An 18,621-nucleotide genomic window follows, 5' to 3' on the forward strand; every position below is an offset into this window, starting at 1 on the left:
CGTGGAAGTGTGGTGCTATTTTGAGCCTTGTTAGTGGTATAGAAATAGCGATTTCTTTTTACTTTACCCTCTGCCCCAATGACAATGTTATAAGCTAATTAGTGGTTTGCGATAAAACTGGTCACATTTGATTAGCATGAAAACATTTCCCAGAGAACGGTCGACTCGGTACACAACGTGTTATAAACCCCTAGGTTCATTTAGTGCCAGATTTGTCCTTTAAGGCTAATCTGCATGTGAGCTGCGGACAGTGCAGCAGGCTAGCAATCAGGCCAGGACATACAGTAAAAATTAACTATTTATTAGTTATAGTGTGAGCTAGCAGCGAGTTATCATGCCTGCCAACGCTTCTGTTTTTCCTAGCTCTCTACCGTTCTTCAAGGCCATATCCCAGTGCCCTCCCGTTTTGTCGTTTCTCCCGGGAAACTCCTGTAATTTTCTTAACAAGGGCTGTCTGACGGCAAGTTAAAGCGGTAAAATAATCAAGGTATAGTGTACGCTTAAACTGATTGATTGTTTTTTTCTTTAGGTAGGCCTTTTTTAGGTGTCTTAAAGTGCTCCTATTATGCTTTTTGGCTTTTTTCCCTTTCCTTTATTGTGTTATACATCTTTTTTTGTGCACGTTATAGGTTTACAAAGTGAAAAAGCCCAAAGTCCACCCCAAAGGGACTTACCATCTCCAACAGAAAACACTGTTCACAAACTGCTCCAAACAGCTCTATTGTAGTCCAGCCTTTACTTCAGGGACAAACGTGCGTCACTTTGTAACACACGTTATAATGCTCGCCTAGCTGCTAGCGTGGCCAGTGTTGCCAACTCTTTTCTAATGAAAGTCGCTAGCACCAGCTCCAAAAGTCGCTAGATGACGTCATACGCTCATTTGCATATCTGTGACGTCATTACGCAATCATTTGTATAAAGCTTAGTGGTTGTGTCATCAAGGTAGATAGAAAGAAATAGAACTCTTTAGCCAAATAATCACAAATTCAATTCAGGAATTTATTTTACCTTATAATTATTACTTAGGTAGCCTATCTTTGAAGTAAAAAAAAAAATTTTACAAAGGGAGGGAAAAAGATCAATAAAGAATTCTCAAAGAAGGCTGGCTTGCCCAGGTCCAGGCCAGCTCAGCGGAGTCTTTCTCCCGTCGCGTCCTACTGTCTCTCCTACCTACACCGGCCCCCGCACCCTGTCCCCCCCTCCCCTTCTAACTGCCTGCGCACTGTGCGCAGTGCTGCTGCACATGAGGAGAGAGGGGAGAGGCTGCTCCTCTGCTCCTCAGTCACAGAACAGAAGATTGTTTTGGTGGCTACAGGAGAGAAATACCTCGCGTGCTCGCTGGACAATACTGGCGACTTTTCTACAGAAAGTCGCCAGATTTGCCTCTAGTCGCTTTTTTGAAAAAAAGTCGCTAAGGGGGTCTAAAAAAGTTGCTAAATCTAGCAACAAAGTCGCTAAGTTGGCAACACTGAGCGTGGCACGCCCTCATACTCTGCTTCTGACTGGCTAGTAGTCCTTACTTAGCTACTGCGCATGTGCGACTCCCAACAAAGATGGAATAGAAGTGTGATGCCTCACTCTGTAGCTGCAGCAATGTGCAGTACAACAAAAATATGGTGTTTTTTGAAAATTAAACCATGTAAACCTATTCTGATCTAACCTCTAAATACAATTATGAACCTGAAAAGGAGCATAATATGACTACTTTAAATACGTTTAGCTACTGCACATATCCACAGCAGTACATCAAAAATGTTACCTTTACACCTTTACATTTTGGCTGGTTTCTAGGAAGTTACTTAACTTTAATTAGTTTAAACAAGAAAGCACGTATGCAGAACAAATATCCTAGCTTGTTTTGTTGCTGTGTGTTATATGCAACATTTTACACTTTGAAATCGTCTCTATAAAATCTTACAAATAATACTCTGCTGCAGGACAATATTTTGACATCACTGGGTCAAATTTTAAACTCCAGTGCCATGAAATACACAGGTCACATCACTCTTTACTAACTGTTTCCCTGAAAAACACCGGAATCTCAGTTTGTGTTTGCAAAACTTTGTTAGGCCTGACTTTGACAGGTCAGTGGAAAAGATGGCTGTAGTCACCAGATCTATTTCAAAGTTTACAGTTGGACTCACTGTAAAAAAAAATGTTTATTGAACTTATCGGTTTCTAAAGTTACCATTCCAGATGAAGTTTCAAAGAACGGAAACCTCCAGGAAAAAATATTTACTTGGGCCGTATCCATCTCACACTTTTTACATAGCCAAGAGAGAAAAAATTAAAACAATGAAAAGTATGTCCCTCGTAGCCTTTAGGAGATAAGAACACTATATTTTTGAGCATCTGTGAAAATCTGACTTCAAAAAACAAGGACAACAATTTAATATAAGGATAAGGTTGTTTTTTTTCCTATCTTAACATATGTTTAATACAGAGGTAAGTTCATAGTCCTGTGCAATGTTTTGGCACTCATGCCTTTATCACTTTCATCACTGGTTCAATCTGAGGTCAGGGTGGGGAAACACACTGTGTTCCCTTCTGTCAAAGTCATCTCTGACTGTTGTCTATGAGCTTGCCTCTCCCTCTCCTCCATGTTGGAGTATTATCTGTGAAGAAGTTCACGGTCGTGAAAATGTTCCAAATCATTCTCCACAGATTTGAGCCAGTTGAATATGCTGGCTAAAAGGTTTCTGCCCTGTGAAAAGGTTTCCCTTTTTTCAATTCATTTTAGACACACAAAAAAAACCTTGATCAACATTTTCTGTTAGCACACAAATACTTATAGTAAAGTCATGTGGGTTGTAATGGCAGCTGAATTTACATTTAAAATAGGACACCTTTCTCACTGTCTCATTAACTTCAACACATACGGTCATTCAGAAGGAGCACTAAGTTGTTGTGATGATCACTGGTCACTGATCAGTGTTACCACTGGGTGATCCGTATGGGTCGCTGGATGACAATGGATGTTTCCGTTCACGCATGCACAAGTTGAAGTATCGCATTGGAAAACCTGAATGGAAGCGGCAAAAATCCCATAACATTTCCTCAATTGCTCCAACGATTTCAAGAAATTGTTTTTACGCTCACTTGAGGTTGTTTTTGCCTTTGCCGAAAAACTGTTGATGACTTAAATAGGATATGGAAACTCCTTTGCCAAATTAATTCTTGACATAGCAAACATTTAATTCACACGAATAATCAGCTGTTTTTGCTGTCGGCATTTTCACAGATATTCCCTTAAAAGGTGCTCTAAGCCAGTGGTTTCCAACCTGGGGTCCGGGGACCCCTAAGGGGGGCAGCAAAGATCACAGGAGGGGCGCAAGTCTTTATCTGGCTTGAGGTTGAGGTAAAAAAAAAAATATTTGCACATGTTAAACAAATTATGATAATACACTAGAATATATAATGTATACAAAAGTCTGTATAAAAACTATATATTTTTGTTCTCGCTTAAACTTGTAGGCAGGCTACTTAGTAGGCCAAACCTCCGGGACCTCTTAACCTGTGGCCCTTGCTGTCATCAGGTCAGCTGCTAGCTGCTTTCATCCTCGTTTTTCCTGCCGCCACGGCATCACTATTTTATGAACGAAAACAAAAACAAGCTGTGCCAACCTGCACCACCAAACATAAACAGTCTTACAGCGTTTCAACCTATAACCGACAAGAAGGATTTGGGGTTGGGGGGTTAGTGCGCGGAAGCACGGAGGGGAGGGGGAGGGGACGGGATGAGGAGGAGGGAGGGGCGAGCTAGCCTCGTTTTGTTTGAAAATACTTCGAACGTCAACAAGAAGTGCCGTCACCCAACATTGCTTAGAGTACCTTTAACATGTCTTCATCTCCAGACAGCATTGAACCAGGGGTTGATGCATAGACTGTAAAAGTGAAGCCAAAACATATTGATCGCCCCCTGGTGGCTGGCTGCTGTATAGGTCAATTAATCCTGCCCCCTCCATGTTAGCGCATGGGACATGGGCCAAACTAAAAAGTCTAAGTACACGCCAAATACATTTTATCCAAAGATGGTTTCTGTCATTTCAAGGTAGGTTCTTATCATGCTGGTATTTGTTCAAGTGTTAATTTATCTGCCAAGTTTTTATTAGTTATTTGATGCCATAAAAATAATTGAAACATCATGACTGACAGCTGGGATTGACTCGTGATTGGTGGCTGGATGGGCAGGAGTTTTGGTGCATTCCATTTGTACTCGGAAGTCAGAATTTCTAAGTCCAAAATTTCAAATGGAATGCCCCCTGAAGTCAGATTTCCAACTCTGAAAGCCAGAGAACCTCACAGTACACCGAGCAAAGCCGACCTCAAAATTCAACATGACTCTGTGCATCAACAGTAGTGAAAGCTGTAGTAATATACAGTTTAATAGCACTTCTATCTTATTTGTGTCTCATTAAACCACTCGTATCAACTCGGGTGGAACGGCCCGATAAGTACTGCTTAGTCCCGGCTCCAAAATTACCAGATGGCAGGCCTGTATCAGCAATATTTGGGCTTCACTTTTGTACAGTGAAAGGGCGTTGTTCATCTTTCTATACAGTGAATGCATGAAACATGCCAAATACTAGCTGACATAAAATAATTAAAACTTGCCACTACTGAACCAAATTCCTGAAGACCTCTCCATTTTTCTCACGTACAGTACATATTATAGATCAGATGCGGCCAAGGTGACTTGTGTAGTTTCCAATTAGTAACCTCTACTTCTTCTACCATGTTTACTAGGGGATTATAGCCATGCATTGCATAGTCTATAGCGCCAACTTCTGATGAATACGCTGTAGCCTAGTTTATTCGCTCCAAACCAGTTGATGGAAACGCGCCTAATTCACATTTCTTTAATGCAATGTTTCAAAAGTTTACTTAAAATTAGCTTGACAATGGAATGGAAACACGGTTAATGAGGCATGACTGATAACTGTGCAAATACAAGAAAAACATTTGTCTCGCTAGTCCATCCATGCAAGTTATCCATGTGTTTGTGTTAGTTTAGGGTTGGCTCCCCAGCTTAACAGCTAAACTGCTGAAAAGCAATCATGCAATATTATAAGTAGTACAATTTCCACAGCAGCCCAAGGGCGTAAATCCCAGGGGGGTGGGGGGGGTCAGCACCCCCCCCCTTCTAAGGGTTGTCCCCCCTAGAAAACAATGCTGTGTATTGTAAATAACATGATGATGTATACTTAAAATATCTGTGTAAGTAGTAAAACAATACAAACCCCAAAAAATGCTTTTTAAGTTTAGAAACATTTTGAGTCCCCCCTCCCTTGCCTCACAGTGGTTTGGTCCACTGCCTGCTGTACGTTAGGATCCGCACTAGACTCACAGTCACATCGGGTAGTGACAGGAATGTAGTAAGTAGGCGGATCAAGGCTGTTTTATTCACATTAAACATTGGATGAAGTTGTTCTTTTCTCAAATAGAAATGATGCTGAGTAAATAATGAATTAGTTATGACAAAAAGTTTGCTATGTTAGTGTAATATAATGTAACGTTAGCTAGCTTGTTTAATAGCTTGTTGGATAGAAATGCACCCACTACAACTACCGTTACCACGGCGATAAACCTAACGTTATGTGTGTGAACTGATATTAGGGTTAATATTGAAGATCTACAGTTGTGTTTGAAGTGGCTGATCAGTGGGTTTGCTGCAGTTAAATATATATCCTCTGGAACCTAATATTTATGCGGAGGACGCAAGATCGTTTTATAATTAATATGACCGCGTGGTGAACCTATGAACCTAATTCATATCTGATGAGCTTTACTAGTGGCTCACTAATTTACATTATGATCAGCTAATTTAACAAGTGTACAAAAGTATTGTATTTCTTTTATATGGGGACACTTTTTCAAAATAAGTCATTATGTTTTAAGGTATTTTTGTGGCTTGTGTACACATGTCCTCTACGAGTATAATTGTGGCTGTATTATTTGTGTCCCCTTCAAAAATTGCTCTTCAGAAATTTTATGTTTATTGTCCCCCCCTACTGTTAGATCAGATTTACACCCATGCAGCAGCCTAGCCATTCCTTTTACTGTCCCATCAGAAAACAGTGTCAGATAAAAAAAAACAAAAAAAAAAAACAGGATACACCTGTGATTCCTTACTCTAAGCTCTTGTAGGAGCCTCCTGCGAGATGAAATTTAAGGATCAGAACTTCCTCGATTATGGCAAACATTGACCCATTTCTGGGTCAGGAGCAAGGACGGGAGGCGACATAATTAGCTGAATGGGAAGCAACCACTCCTCCTTTCCTCTCTGCCCTTTCATTTTCTGCTGCCACCTGCTCTCTCTCACTCACAGCCCTTCTATCACAGAACACCGCTTCGGTTTGAAACACCAGTACAGCGCAGTAAACAGATATCACTCAATTACCGCTATGATACAATAACCACTCATTATACGCTGCAGTGATTGCAGGACTGGCTAAGCTCAAATTTACACACACATCACAGAGATCTGGGATTTTTCAACTGCAAATGGTTGGATCTGAATGTTTGCACAGTATCTCATGTGGCCGCAGAGCTATTGCATGTCTCAAGTAACTACACCACTGTGGTAGAAGGACATTTGTGCGTGCGTACGTGTAAGATCAAGCAGACTAGGAGACTGGATGAGGAGTGTGTGCAGGTGTGTGTTTTTGTGTAGGCCGATTTGTGTGCGCTCTGTGTATCTCAGGCTGCAATCTGTATGTATCATTATCTTCATCATACCAGCTACTCTAAACCAACATTCCTCTATCTCCTCTTTTCCTCTTTACTACTTGTTGAAGTCCTGACAGAGATTAAGTTAGATAATAATTGCTTAATCAACAGGATCTTTATCTAGTTACGCTGTATTGTGTTTAGATTTAAAGGCAGGGTCTGTAACTGTTTCCAAAAATACACTTTTTATACAGTGTTTGAACCCTGACAGCAAATACTTATGGGCTCTGAAAAAGGAGCGAAAAAGATCCGTCATCTGTAGCTGCTGTAATCCTGTAAAAATCACGGCCTCGCGGCCCGCTTGGAAAGAACCAATAAAGTGCCTCCTTGCCCCGCTAGGCATACTCTACCCTCCCGTGTACGAGCCTGAGCTCAATGCGCATCGTCGCCGCATTGCTAACAGTAGTCATGTTTGTTTGAAACATTTGGTATGATAATATTAGGTGTTTGCTTACGGGTGAATGAGACATGAAGTAAAATTGCGGCCCTGCTCTGAAGCAGCAACGAAACGGTGCTCATGCACGTCTGTGTGTGTATGTTTCTTAAACGTTTTTTTTTTATGTTAAAGAAAGTTTGGCTGCTCCTCTGCTGCTTGCTACATGGTATTTTGAGCCCTGGTGATAATATTGTACTCGCAGAAATGCTCACCGTTGTACAATGTAATCTTAAGGCCCTGACACACCAACCCGATTATAGGCCATCGGACAGTCTGGCGAGGTCAGTGACTCGAGTCTGTTCGGTGTGTTCCGTGCCGTTGTCAGTCGGAGGAGCCGTCGGCCTTCATTTGGGCTGATTTTACATGTTGAATCAGAAGGCGAGCAGTCGGACTCAATGGCCCATCTGATTGGTGGAGCGCTAACCTGGAAATGAAGAGCGGGATGAGCCTGACTAATGCCTCTCCAAATCTGACGAAAATCTTTTAAGCTGACCTTTGTCGATCTGAAATGAAGACAGATTCAGCAACTGCACGGCCTATTTCTCGCTTAAAATGTTTTCAGAAACACGTTTCGGTGAACTATCTTTGTAAAATATGAGATCGTATTCCGAACGAAGCCGCCATTATGCCCGGTTGTAAAATCCGGGAGCAACCAGACCCACGTGACGTGTTCGTCCAATCAGCTGCCGGTTTAAATTTTTTGGGCGACAATACAGATTAGCGCCGCCTACTGTTATGGAGACCTATTACGTCTCGCGCACGCACAGAACGTACGCTCAAGTCGGCGTCGCTTCAATGTGTTCCGAGGCACTTTTTTGACCAACTTGGCTTTTCTGCCGAAGGTCGGCCGTCGGGTTGGTGAGTCAGAGACTTAAACCGATCATAATTGTGGCCATAACAACGAAAATGAGACCCAATTTGTAATGTCCGTTTTCCGTTAAATCACCAGCAGTGTATGTAAAAGCGATATGACTTCACCCTTTCTGCTGGTGGGAACAGCAACAACACTGGACGACATAATTAAACTGATTTAGTTAACTGCTGCCACTATGCAGTATCGTGTGTTGGAGAGACATAGAGACACACAGACAGAGAAAAGTGAGTTGTGTATGAGGTAGGCTACAGAGTGGAAAACCAGGGTTTTGGAAACATGATTTCCTGTGGAAACAGTGATGTCATGATGGTCTGTCTTTCACAGTGTGTATGTGTATGTGTGCGCACGCACACACACACACACACACACACACACACACACACACACACAGTCTTTGTAAATCAGGTTCTCTCTTGCACTCTGTTAATGTCATTAACAGAGCTGTCTGTGTCAACTGTGCTGTACACTGCATCGTTTTATAGTGGATTTTATGACTTTACTACAGTGGTTGTGGAAGTTCTGTCAGCACAATTCATTTCAGACTGGTAAATCACAACACAAAAATCTCACTTTAATTTGATCAAATCAATTAAAGCACAAATTCAGAGTTCTTTCATTTTATTTGATTGCTTCTGTTATTTTTGTGATCGCTTTGAGATGGTCATTCTTAATTTAATGGATCTTTTTTTTTTTTTTTTTTTTACAAGTAAAGCATGTACTGTTTGGACACAAACCAATGCAAGTGGCAGGTAACCGGTGGCATGCCAACTAGAAGATAACATGCTAGTGCGAGCCAGCCACAGAATCGCCTGCAAGTTTTCTAATTGTCAGTTAATAGCCAGTCAGCAAGCTCAGTTGCCAACCAGACAATACATTAACATTATTTTTAAGATAGATGTACTACTGTATTTTGTTTCACGACAGACAAACCATCTCTTAAAATCTCATAAAATTGAATGGTGGGACACAGCTCATATAATGATTTCAGTCATGTTGTGCTCTTTGGCTCTCCATTCCCTCAAAAGCAAAAACTGTAAAGATGGATTGCAATGATCAACGGACAAATGTATTATTTACAGGGACTGCCCATTTCTCCAACGCTCCATTGTTACGACCTCTCAATAGCCCAAAAAATTCCCTTTGGTCCTACAGCCCACTAGTCCGATGTCCCTCTGGTGGCGAAATTACGAATCCCACTATGGCCATGCCAAGACCCGCCTTACGAAGCAGCTCGATTGGTTAGGTTAGGCATTTGACCTTGAGTGGTTAAGGTTAGGATAGCTGATTGGTCAGGGGATAGGACCTGTACAAATGGGGTTACGTTACCTTGCGTAAGCATGGACGCCTGGCCAATAAATGCTATTGAAGGGCGGGTCTTGGCATGGCCATAGTGGAATTCGTAATATCGCTGGTGGACGTCGGACTAGTGGGCTGTAGGACCAAAGGGAATTGTTTTGGTTATTGAGAGGTCGGAACAATGGAGCGTCGGAGAAATTATATGGCACCTTATTTCCTGGGGGGTGCCTGACATAGTGACCCAGACAAACACAGATAAATTACTGTGGGACACTACAAAATATAACGAAAAACACTACAAAAGCTTCTTTGATAATTAAAAAAAAGATACTGTGGGTGACAGATGACTAAGAGATGGGGTTTAAGGTGATGGGAAAAATGCTGATAGGGAAATAAATAACTTTCTCTCTTTGCAGTCTTTGCAGACAGAACAACAACTAAACCTTAACCTTTCTTTCTCATACTAACATATCTGTAATTCCCGAGATTTATGAACAATCACATGACAGAACTGGAAACAAATTGACCAACACACACAAATGGTTAAACCTCAGGGGCAAATGAAAACTACACTTGACTACCTCTCTACATGTTGGCATTAGACAAGTATAAAATTACAAATGCATCCCTGTATGCGAGCCACACGAGTGCCAATGGAGTGATGAACGCAATGCCAGAATCGAGGCCATAAAGGCCCATCCAGTAACTGGATTGGAGCCACAGTCTGGATGATTTGCTCATGTTCTCAGCCAGGAAGGCAGTCTCACTCAACCAGGTATCCTGCCTCCTGGGGAGGGTTGGAAAAGTAGTGACATTTTTCCATAAAAGCCCCACAGCTGCTCATTTAGTGAAGACCAACTAGGGGAGTGGAGATACACATTCACCATGGTCACCATGTCCATGGTGTCAGATCTGGAGGGCTACTTTAGGTATGCATATTGTATATTGCTGATGTATTAGAATTTGTTTTTATTTACCAATAATAATAATAGTTAGTCTGTTTCTTTCCAACTTCCCTACCCTGTCCGTGGCACTCAGCCCCAAGCCCATTTGTTACGTCTGAGGATGTAGGCTAAGTCTTTAAAAATGGGTCCGTTTTATTTGTAAAACTACAGGGCACTGAAGGTTTTAGCAAATGCTGCAAATACTCAAACAGGAATTTATTATGTATGATAAATGCATCAAGTCAAACTTTTTTTTTGTTCTTTTTTTTTGCTAGTCGGTGTGCCGTTTACTACTGGGGATATTTCGGCCCTCCAGACATAGCTGCAGAGTGAGTGCTCCTCGCTTTCATGCTGCTCTCCGGTACAGGCGGCTGCGGACCCTGACCCCGAGTGCCCAGAGGAAAAGAGGCCTTGCCCGGTCAGGATCCGAGATAACTTAATCTTCTGCCATCTACTTATTAGTGGTTACAGCTCACAGCAACAGTATAGTCAATATAGTCTCTGGCTTTTGTTTGATATCTAGTGTCGGCAAAAAATGGGTGCCATGCCATTGTTCCGACGGCTCATAATTGTGATGCTCTTTAGTCCAAAAAATGTCCATTGGACCGAAAGGCCACTGTCCGACAGCCCGCTATCCCGAAAACAAACATGTGTTGCTCCAAAGGGCCGTTTCTCCGATGGCGCTCTGCCAAACAGAAGCACTTGGCTAATTATTATGCAGAATGACTTCAGACCTTCCTAAGGCGAAGGTATGACCTGCCCAATCTCTGCCTCCGATAGCCAATAAGAAGCTCATTGTTTTTTCTTGAAGAAATTAAGTATTTCTTCATAGAATGTTGGACAAAGTAAAGTTTTGACCTGATGATGTTCATCATCTGGGGGATCTCTGTCTGTAAATTGCATGGCAATCCATCCAACAGTTGAGATATTTCAGTCTGTAAGTGGCAGACAGACGCCATCCTGAGAGCCAAGGCGCAAGCATGGCTTTCAAACTGGTCTACTAGTCTCACTCTTGCTGTGAAGGCCGTTGCTGCCCAGTTCGTTTTTTCTTTGACTCTAAAGCAACCACATTTGCTACTGCTGGTAATATTTGCACTTTGTGTGTGAAAGTTTTTTTCTTGGACAAGACCTTTGCTCGTGAGAAAACTTTTATGACCTTGTTAGAGCTTTCAGAAACAAAGTTGATTGCTCTGCAAGGTTAAAGAAAATGTTTGGCTAGAAATGGTCCCTCAGTGGCCGTTTGTGGCCTCAATTCATTGATATTCTGTTTCAAGACCCGATCTGATCGATTTCAAATTTAAACTGATTTATGTGTTTGAATTTCACTTGAACTTCAGTGTAATAACTCCACATTTTACTGCTTGTGTTGTGTAATTTTCCTTTGCTAACTTGCCAACATTTTACCAATAAAACCACATTGTTTCTTACTATTTTTTATAGTCATAGTAGTTTTTAAGTGATTTATCTATGCCCGATGGGTAGTTATTCAGATTTATTATTATTATTATTATTTTAGTTATTCACATTTTAAAAAAACGAAGATAAAAAGTACTTTCATTTTTTTTGTGTGTGTGTGTGTGTGTGTGTGTGTGTGTGTGTGTGTGTGTGTGTTTTGTGCTCCGATCTTCCCCCTGTAGTACTTATCCAAACCGGCTCTAGTTTTCCATTCTGCCTTACTGGCACAAAATCAGCGTACAGTCCATGACCTCTGTCTTTTTCTCCTGCTGACTGATTTTGTCCATTTCTTTCCTCATCTCTGAGTTTTGCCATCTCTCTTTATTTCCTTTGATATTTTTGTATTTATTCAGTTCAAATTCATTTGCATTGCTTTCTCTCTTCTCAGTATATTTTATCTAATACATGGCATGTCTCATATTCTTTCTGATTTTCTATGTAGTTGTCATATTTCTTCTGTATAGTTGTCATATTTCTTCTGTACGGTTTTAAAAATAAATAATATTTTCTCTCTTTGTCTGGTCCATCTCTCTCACTTAGGCATCTCAGCTTATATTTTCTTAATGTCTCACGTTCATTCAGACAAAGTCCTCGGCTTTTCCCAGCTGAGAACTGGATTGAATCCAGAAAAGTCACATTTCAGCTGACGTAACACACAAAACAAATTATACAAGTGTACACTTCCAACCTTTAAAAATGTATGCAAGATTGTTGTATGGGAGAAGAATACTCCCACTGACACGTTACGCATCACAGAGGTTCTAAAAATCCCAGAAATGAAAGGAGTTAATTAAGTTTTTGTGTACACATACAATGAAACATATGAGGTGGAGATGGCTTGAAAACAGTCTATCACTGGTTCACTCTCACTTCCACCTCATTTGAAAACAACACACACTAATTACTTTGTGAATGTGTGTGTGTGTGTGTGTGTGTGTGTGTGTGTGTGTGTGTGTGTGTGTGTGGGTGTGTGTGTGTGTGTGTGATGTCTATGTACAAGTCCATTTCTAAAAGTATCTGTGACCATGTGTTTTTATGTGTGTTTATGGCCTAAACACTGGCTCTTTGCACACTGTGTGTGTGTGTGTGTGTGTGTGTGTGTGTGTGTGTGTGTGTGTGTGTGTGTGTGTGTGCGCATGTGTTCAGAGGGTACAGACTACGATTGTTCTCTCTGGGTGTTAGCTTTCGGAGCAGGAAGTGCACGTTCAGGTCAGGGGGGGAACTAGGCACGCTCAGTCTGACCACATCTGTTCAAATACCAGAGACCCTCAAAGTCACACAGGAAATACGTGTGAATGTGTGCATGTGTGTGTGTGCACATGCTACAGAAGCCGCTCTTTGTGAGCATAATTTATAATAAAAATATTTGACCTTTCGCTGCACGTTCCCACAATAAGTAACAGAGGAAAAATGTTCATGTACCTGCTGTAATGTTACTCCAAAAGGGCACAGACACTGAATAAACACATCATTATACACCTCCATGTTTTGGTTTTTTGACATGTGCACAGTAAATTCTAACTGAGAGTCAAAAATGATACAATGAAGCTTTCTATTGCTTATGCATGATAGTGTTACTAAGGTGCAGGCCTCATACAGTGGTATCGCAATTTTCACTTTATATTAAGACATGATGATCTGACAGTGCTATGGGCAGTGTTGTAGTCGAGTCACCAACTGTCGAGTCCAAGTCAAGTCTCGAATCCTCAGTGTGCGAGTTTGAGTCACTAAAGAACAGTCCGAGTCGAGTCCGAGTCCTGGACTCGAGTACTCCGTCACTGCCTATGACACATACTGTAAAAGTAGTCAGAAATTTCATCCAACTTCCGAGTCCTATTTCATAAATGCTTGAGTCCGAGTCCAAGTCATCAGTGCACGAGTCCAAGTCATGTGAATAGGGACTAGATTCAGACTTGAGTCCTGGACTAGGACTCGAGTCCGAATCTAGTACTCCATCACTGGCTATGGTTAAGGTTTTGTTAGGTGTTGGCACAAAAATAATGTGGGTAAGTTAGGTAAAGATCTTGGTGACGGTTAAAAGAAAACCATGTCCTCTCGGCCACAAGGCCACAAAAGGTTGCTCGTCCTTAAAGCGTAAACCAAGTCTGGTGAGGACAGTCTTGGTAATTGATGTTAAGCTTTGGACCAAAATGAAAAACCGTATCGCCACACAAGAACGTCAATATTGGACGATGCTGCAAACCCCTGGATAAAATTCAATACCAGAGTTTCTGCTAACTTTTATATATCGATATGAGAGCATGGCAGCTATGGCGTGATTAGGCTGGTGATAGATCATGGTTGTTGCAAATTAAAGTGCATGGTTAAAAGTTGGACAACAAAAACACTTGGTGAATGTTAGTGAAATATTGACTGATCTCAATAAGTGGCGTACATATGACATGCCAATTCGTAGGCCATTTTGGCGCATAATCGCTTTTTAGCGTGTTTATCAACGCCGTTTGGCCTCCATTGACTTACATTACCTTGCGATTGCGTGTCAATTTACGCCGTAGCGAGTAGTATGAAAGCCCGAAAATCCGCATAGGGAGGTTGGTGGGGGTGGAGGCTGGGTCAAACTCAGGAGTTTCACCCAAGAGACCGGGGATCGTGTCCCGCGTGTCACGTTTCCTAAACTCAACCGTCGCTTTCTTCTTTTACTAAACCCAACCGTGCCTTTGTTGTCCCGCGTCCCGTTGTTTTCCTAAACCCAACCGTCCCGTTCTTCTTTTCCTAAACCCAACCCGTCCGCTGTTTACGCCGTAGACATACACGCGAGCGCTCAAAATGCGTACAGATAACACGCCACTTGCCTTTAGAAAGTGGCGTGTATGGCGAAGTCATGATGTCATGTTGAATATTGACTGTCCTCTCTGCCACATTACTTCCTGCATTGGCAGTAAACGTTGGCATTGGACATACATGTTTAAAGGGGCAGAATCGTTCATATGGACAAGATTCCTAAGGACACCGGCTGAAATTAGATTTACATTATTTGAAAGATACAATGGCGTTATGTCCTTAGCTCCCCCATGAGTGCATGTTGTATTCAAACAGCACTTTATCAGCCGGAGATTGATAATTAAAGAGTTAAAATTGCTTAAACCGTCATCCTTGATGCATGCAGCCCAGTGGCCTCATGTACTGTAAGAGTCTTTTTTTTAGGCTGACACATAAACATACACACCTACGGAAAGAAATGGCAAAAGCTTCTTGACTATACAAACAGTTCTGAAATGTGACAAGCTCAGGCCCTTAACATTGTTGGCTTATCTTTGACCCTAGCTTAACATTCCTATGTTTAATTGTTTTCTTTTTTTGTTTGGTTTGTTTTTATATATGTCATCTACTACCATCCTGGTTTTGATTATCGTGTAAGAATTGATGTACAGGTAAAATATCTTCTGGTATACATTAAAGTGGTACTCCAGCAATCTAATATTGGACTTCTGTAAAGATGAGGGACTCAACACTGACAGAGTAAAAAAAAAAAAGAAGAAAGAAGCAATGGTATTCTAACTTTTAGTCCCCAAATGGGTGGCGCTCCAAAAACACTGGACACATACTTCCCATAATGCAACTTGATTGTGCCTTTCATTAGATCCTCCCTGCCTGGTGAACACCCTCGTCTTGTTCATGTTCAAACTCCGCACCTCCAGTCTGCAAGTAGACTCCATGCCAAGTCTGTTTTCTCAGACTTTAGAAAGCTCTCTCACACACAGACCACAGAAAACATTATACAACTATTATCACGAGCTAGAACATACGATACAATCAACACCGGTACTCTAAGAAAACTTCCAACAACATTTCTGTTGTTCCTGTAGCACTATCTGGAACACATCTACACTGACAGTTTCATTAGGTGTGACCTGGTCGTCAGATGTGAAGGGGCTGGCGTCAAAGGTTGTGTGTTTGTGTTTTCCTGCATGCTTCCAGGAGGTTTAGGTACAATCCAAGCTTTGTACATGCATCAGGAAAACACAACTTTACTAAGATGTAGAAAAAAAATATATAATTCCTCAGCAAAACATTGAGGTTTTGACAAGCTGAAACTTTAAAGTGTGCATTAAAGTACTTTATTTGTTGAATCAATGTACACTCTGTCATATCACATTCGATAAGGCACCATATGGCATTTGTACTACATCACTTTAAACATAAGCAGACGCAGACAGCCACACATACACACATGAGACTGACTCATGGGCTTTTGTAATGGCAATAAAAGCAGTCTGCTTCAAACACACCCTGTTGATCAAGAGTCAGTTAAAGTGTCGAGACGATGGGGAAATGAGTGGAAGGGTTAGGAGGGGGAAAAATGTGGAGGGAGTGAATGGAAGGAAGGGAGGGAGATGAAGAGAACGATTTCAGTAAAGAAGGAGAAGGATGATAGGAGGATGGGGGGGATGGGATGGAAGGAAAATGGCCCTGGAGGAAAGAGGAAATGTAACAGACAGTAAATGTTCCCATGTGTTGCCAACAGTCCGCATCTTGCAGGAGAAGTGATGAGATGAAAGCAAAGGATGGTGGGTAAAGGGGATGTCACGGCTACACCCAACCTGTCACAGAGGGAGGGGAGAGGATAGAGGAGACTTGATAGGATGGAAGGGGGCAGTGGCATGAGGGAGGTGAAGACAAGCGCAGAGGAGGTGATATAACAGGAGATGATAGGAGATGAAAGCAGGAATTCAACAGAAAACTGGGAGAGGAGAACAGAAGGGTAACCTCTGATATTTAAAGATCCATTGAATAAGCATTCTGTCAGCACTTTCCACGAATAGAACATTAAAAAAAAAACAAAAGCTGAGCGAGTCCCTAAAGTAGTTTTTCTCCTCCTCCGCCCCTGTGCTGCCACGTTTGCGGGACAATCCGTCTATTCTTGGGTAAGAAAAGGCCTGACAGCCAGGCGGGAGCCAGGGAGAGACTAAGCACCCGTGGTAATAGCTGACATTAACTTGTAAACAACATAGGGAAAGAAAATGGGTGGAAGAGGTCATTAATGCTGTTCCATTGTACAATGTTAGCTGATATTGTTTTTATGATTCTTTTTTTTAACTTGGTGATGAAGAGTGATTGGGGTCCCAGGAGGGTTGAGTTGCATTTAGGTTATAATATTCTATTCAACCAAAGAGTCATTGTTGCTTCTCGGTGGGTTTGCTTTTTGAGATTTTGTAGAGGCCTGAAAAGGTAAGACTTTGAAAAACATGCACGCAAACTTGAAAATTCACACATCTGGAAGAGCACACCTGCTTCCCAAGTGATGAGAGACAAATAAAATATAGGTTTTTGAATGTTGAAAACTATGAAAATACAGATTGTATACTTTCTCCTTCATGGCATCATAAATCGTGATTCTTTCTCGCATGTACTGTATTTACACTATCACTAAAACAAAACACAATCAGAATTGGTGATATAATTGATGTTGCTTGCAGTGGTGGAATAAGTATTTAGATCCTTTACTTAAGTAAAAGTACTAATACAACATTGTAAACATTTGAAAATTAAGTAAAAGTATGTAAGTATCATCAGGAAAATGTACTTAAAGTAATACATGTAAATAAAGAAGAAAATCCTCACATTTTAGAAACTGTTAAACAGTTCCGTCAATCAACTAAGTCCAGTCATTTCAGCTGGACTTGTAGGCCGTTATATTGTTGGGTAGTTTAATTTATAATAAAACATAGTATTTTATAAAGTACATGTGTTCTGTGTGCAAAAATCTGAATTTGTTAAGTAACTAAAACTGTCAGATTAATGTAGTGGAGTAAAAGGTTCAATATTTCCCTCTGAAATGTAGTGGAGTAGAAGTAGAAAGTGGCATGAAAAAGTAATAGTACTTTATTGTCACATACACATACATGTATAGCGGGATTCGTTCTCTGCATTTTAACCCATCCCTCAAGGGAGCAGTGGGCAGCCATTTACAGTGCCCGGGGAATGAAGAGAAAGACAAGACTCAAGTAAAGTACTTAAATTTTATACTTAAGTATAGTACTTGAGTAAATGTGCTTACATTCCACCACTGGTTGCTTGTTATAAAACCAGAGATAAGCTACCATTTTGCTTACTTTACAAATCTGTTCCCACGACAGTGATCATCTGAGTGGTTTGCTGGCCTATTTATGACATCTAGTGGATGCTGCTACACCCCTCGCTCTGTCTCCTCAATTCTTTTCTTTTTCTTCCCAGACTTCTGCAACATTCATTGTCATTGCCACAGCTCTCCACTGGGTGGAGCTCATGTCACCCCTCCCATCACTTGATCATTACCAATGCTTGTTAAACCCTCTGAGGACTAAAGACTTAGGAGAGTCCCCAGCCACACTCTTACTCAAAAAGCATTATTACAAAATTTCATTTCACGACATTTATTTACCATTTTATTCATATATTATGCTACTTTTGTCAACCCAAGACTTTTGTTAACTCATTTCAAGCTCCAAAACAATTGAGTGTAGGTATGTTTTCACAAGAGATTTGAGAAATATTTCTGCTTTGGGGACAAATTATTTCTTTATACAATGTTCTGGAGCAACATTGGGCATTGCTATTCAGAAAGCTGAGTTTGTTTTGAACATTTTGATATGAAACACATGTGGATCAGTTTTATGCGAGAAAAAAAACAACTTAAAAGAATAATTCAAGAAGAAATCTAAAAAATGCCTTTTAACCTCAGAGGGTTAAGTAGTTCACTGTCTGACTCAGTTTCATGCTACATGTTAAATGAAGATTACAGAAATACAGTGCAGCCGTTTTGCATAATATGTGTGTGGGTGAAATCAGTAATGTTAGGACACTTCATGAAAAATGGATTTTTGTTTGACAAATTATCTTGATATACATTTGATGTCACACAAGATGTACTGAAACTGGGTAACCTT

General features: G+C 41.0%; 1 long non-coding RNA gene across 1 annotated transcript in view; it reads left to right on the forward strand.

Annotated features, from left to right (window-relative positions):
- The window catches only part of LOC116045153, an 810,130-nt gene that overhangs the window by 675,655 nt on the left and 115,854 nt on the right, over nucleotides 1-18,621 (forward strand). The gene's annotated exons all lie outside the window — the stretch shown is intronic.

This window comes from Sander lucioperca, chromosome 14 (genome assembly GCF_008315115.2).
Source record: "Sander lucioperca isolate FBNREF2018 chromosome 14, SLUC_FBN_1.2, whole genome shotgun sequence".
NCBI classification, from domain to species: domain Eukaryota; kingdom Metazoa; phylum Chordata; class Actinopteri; order Perciformes; family Percidae; genus Sander; species Sander lucioperca.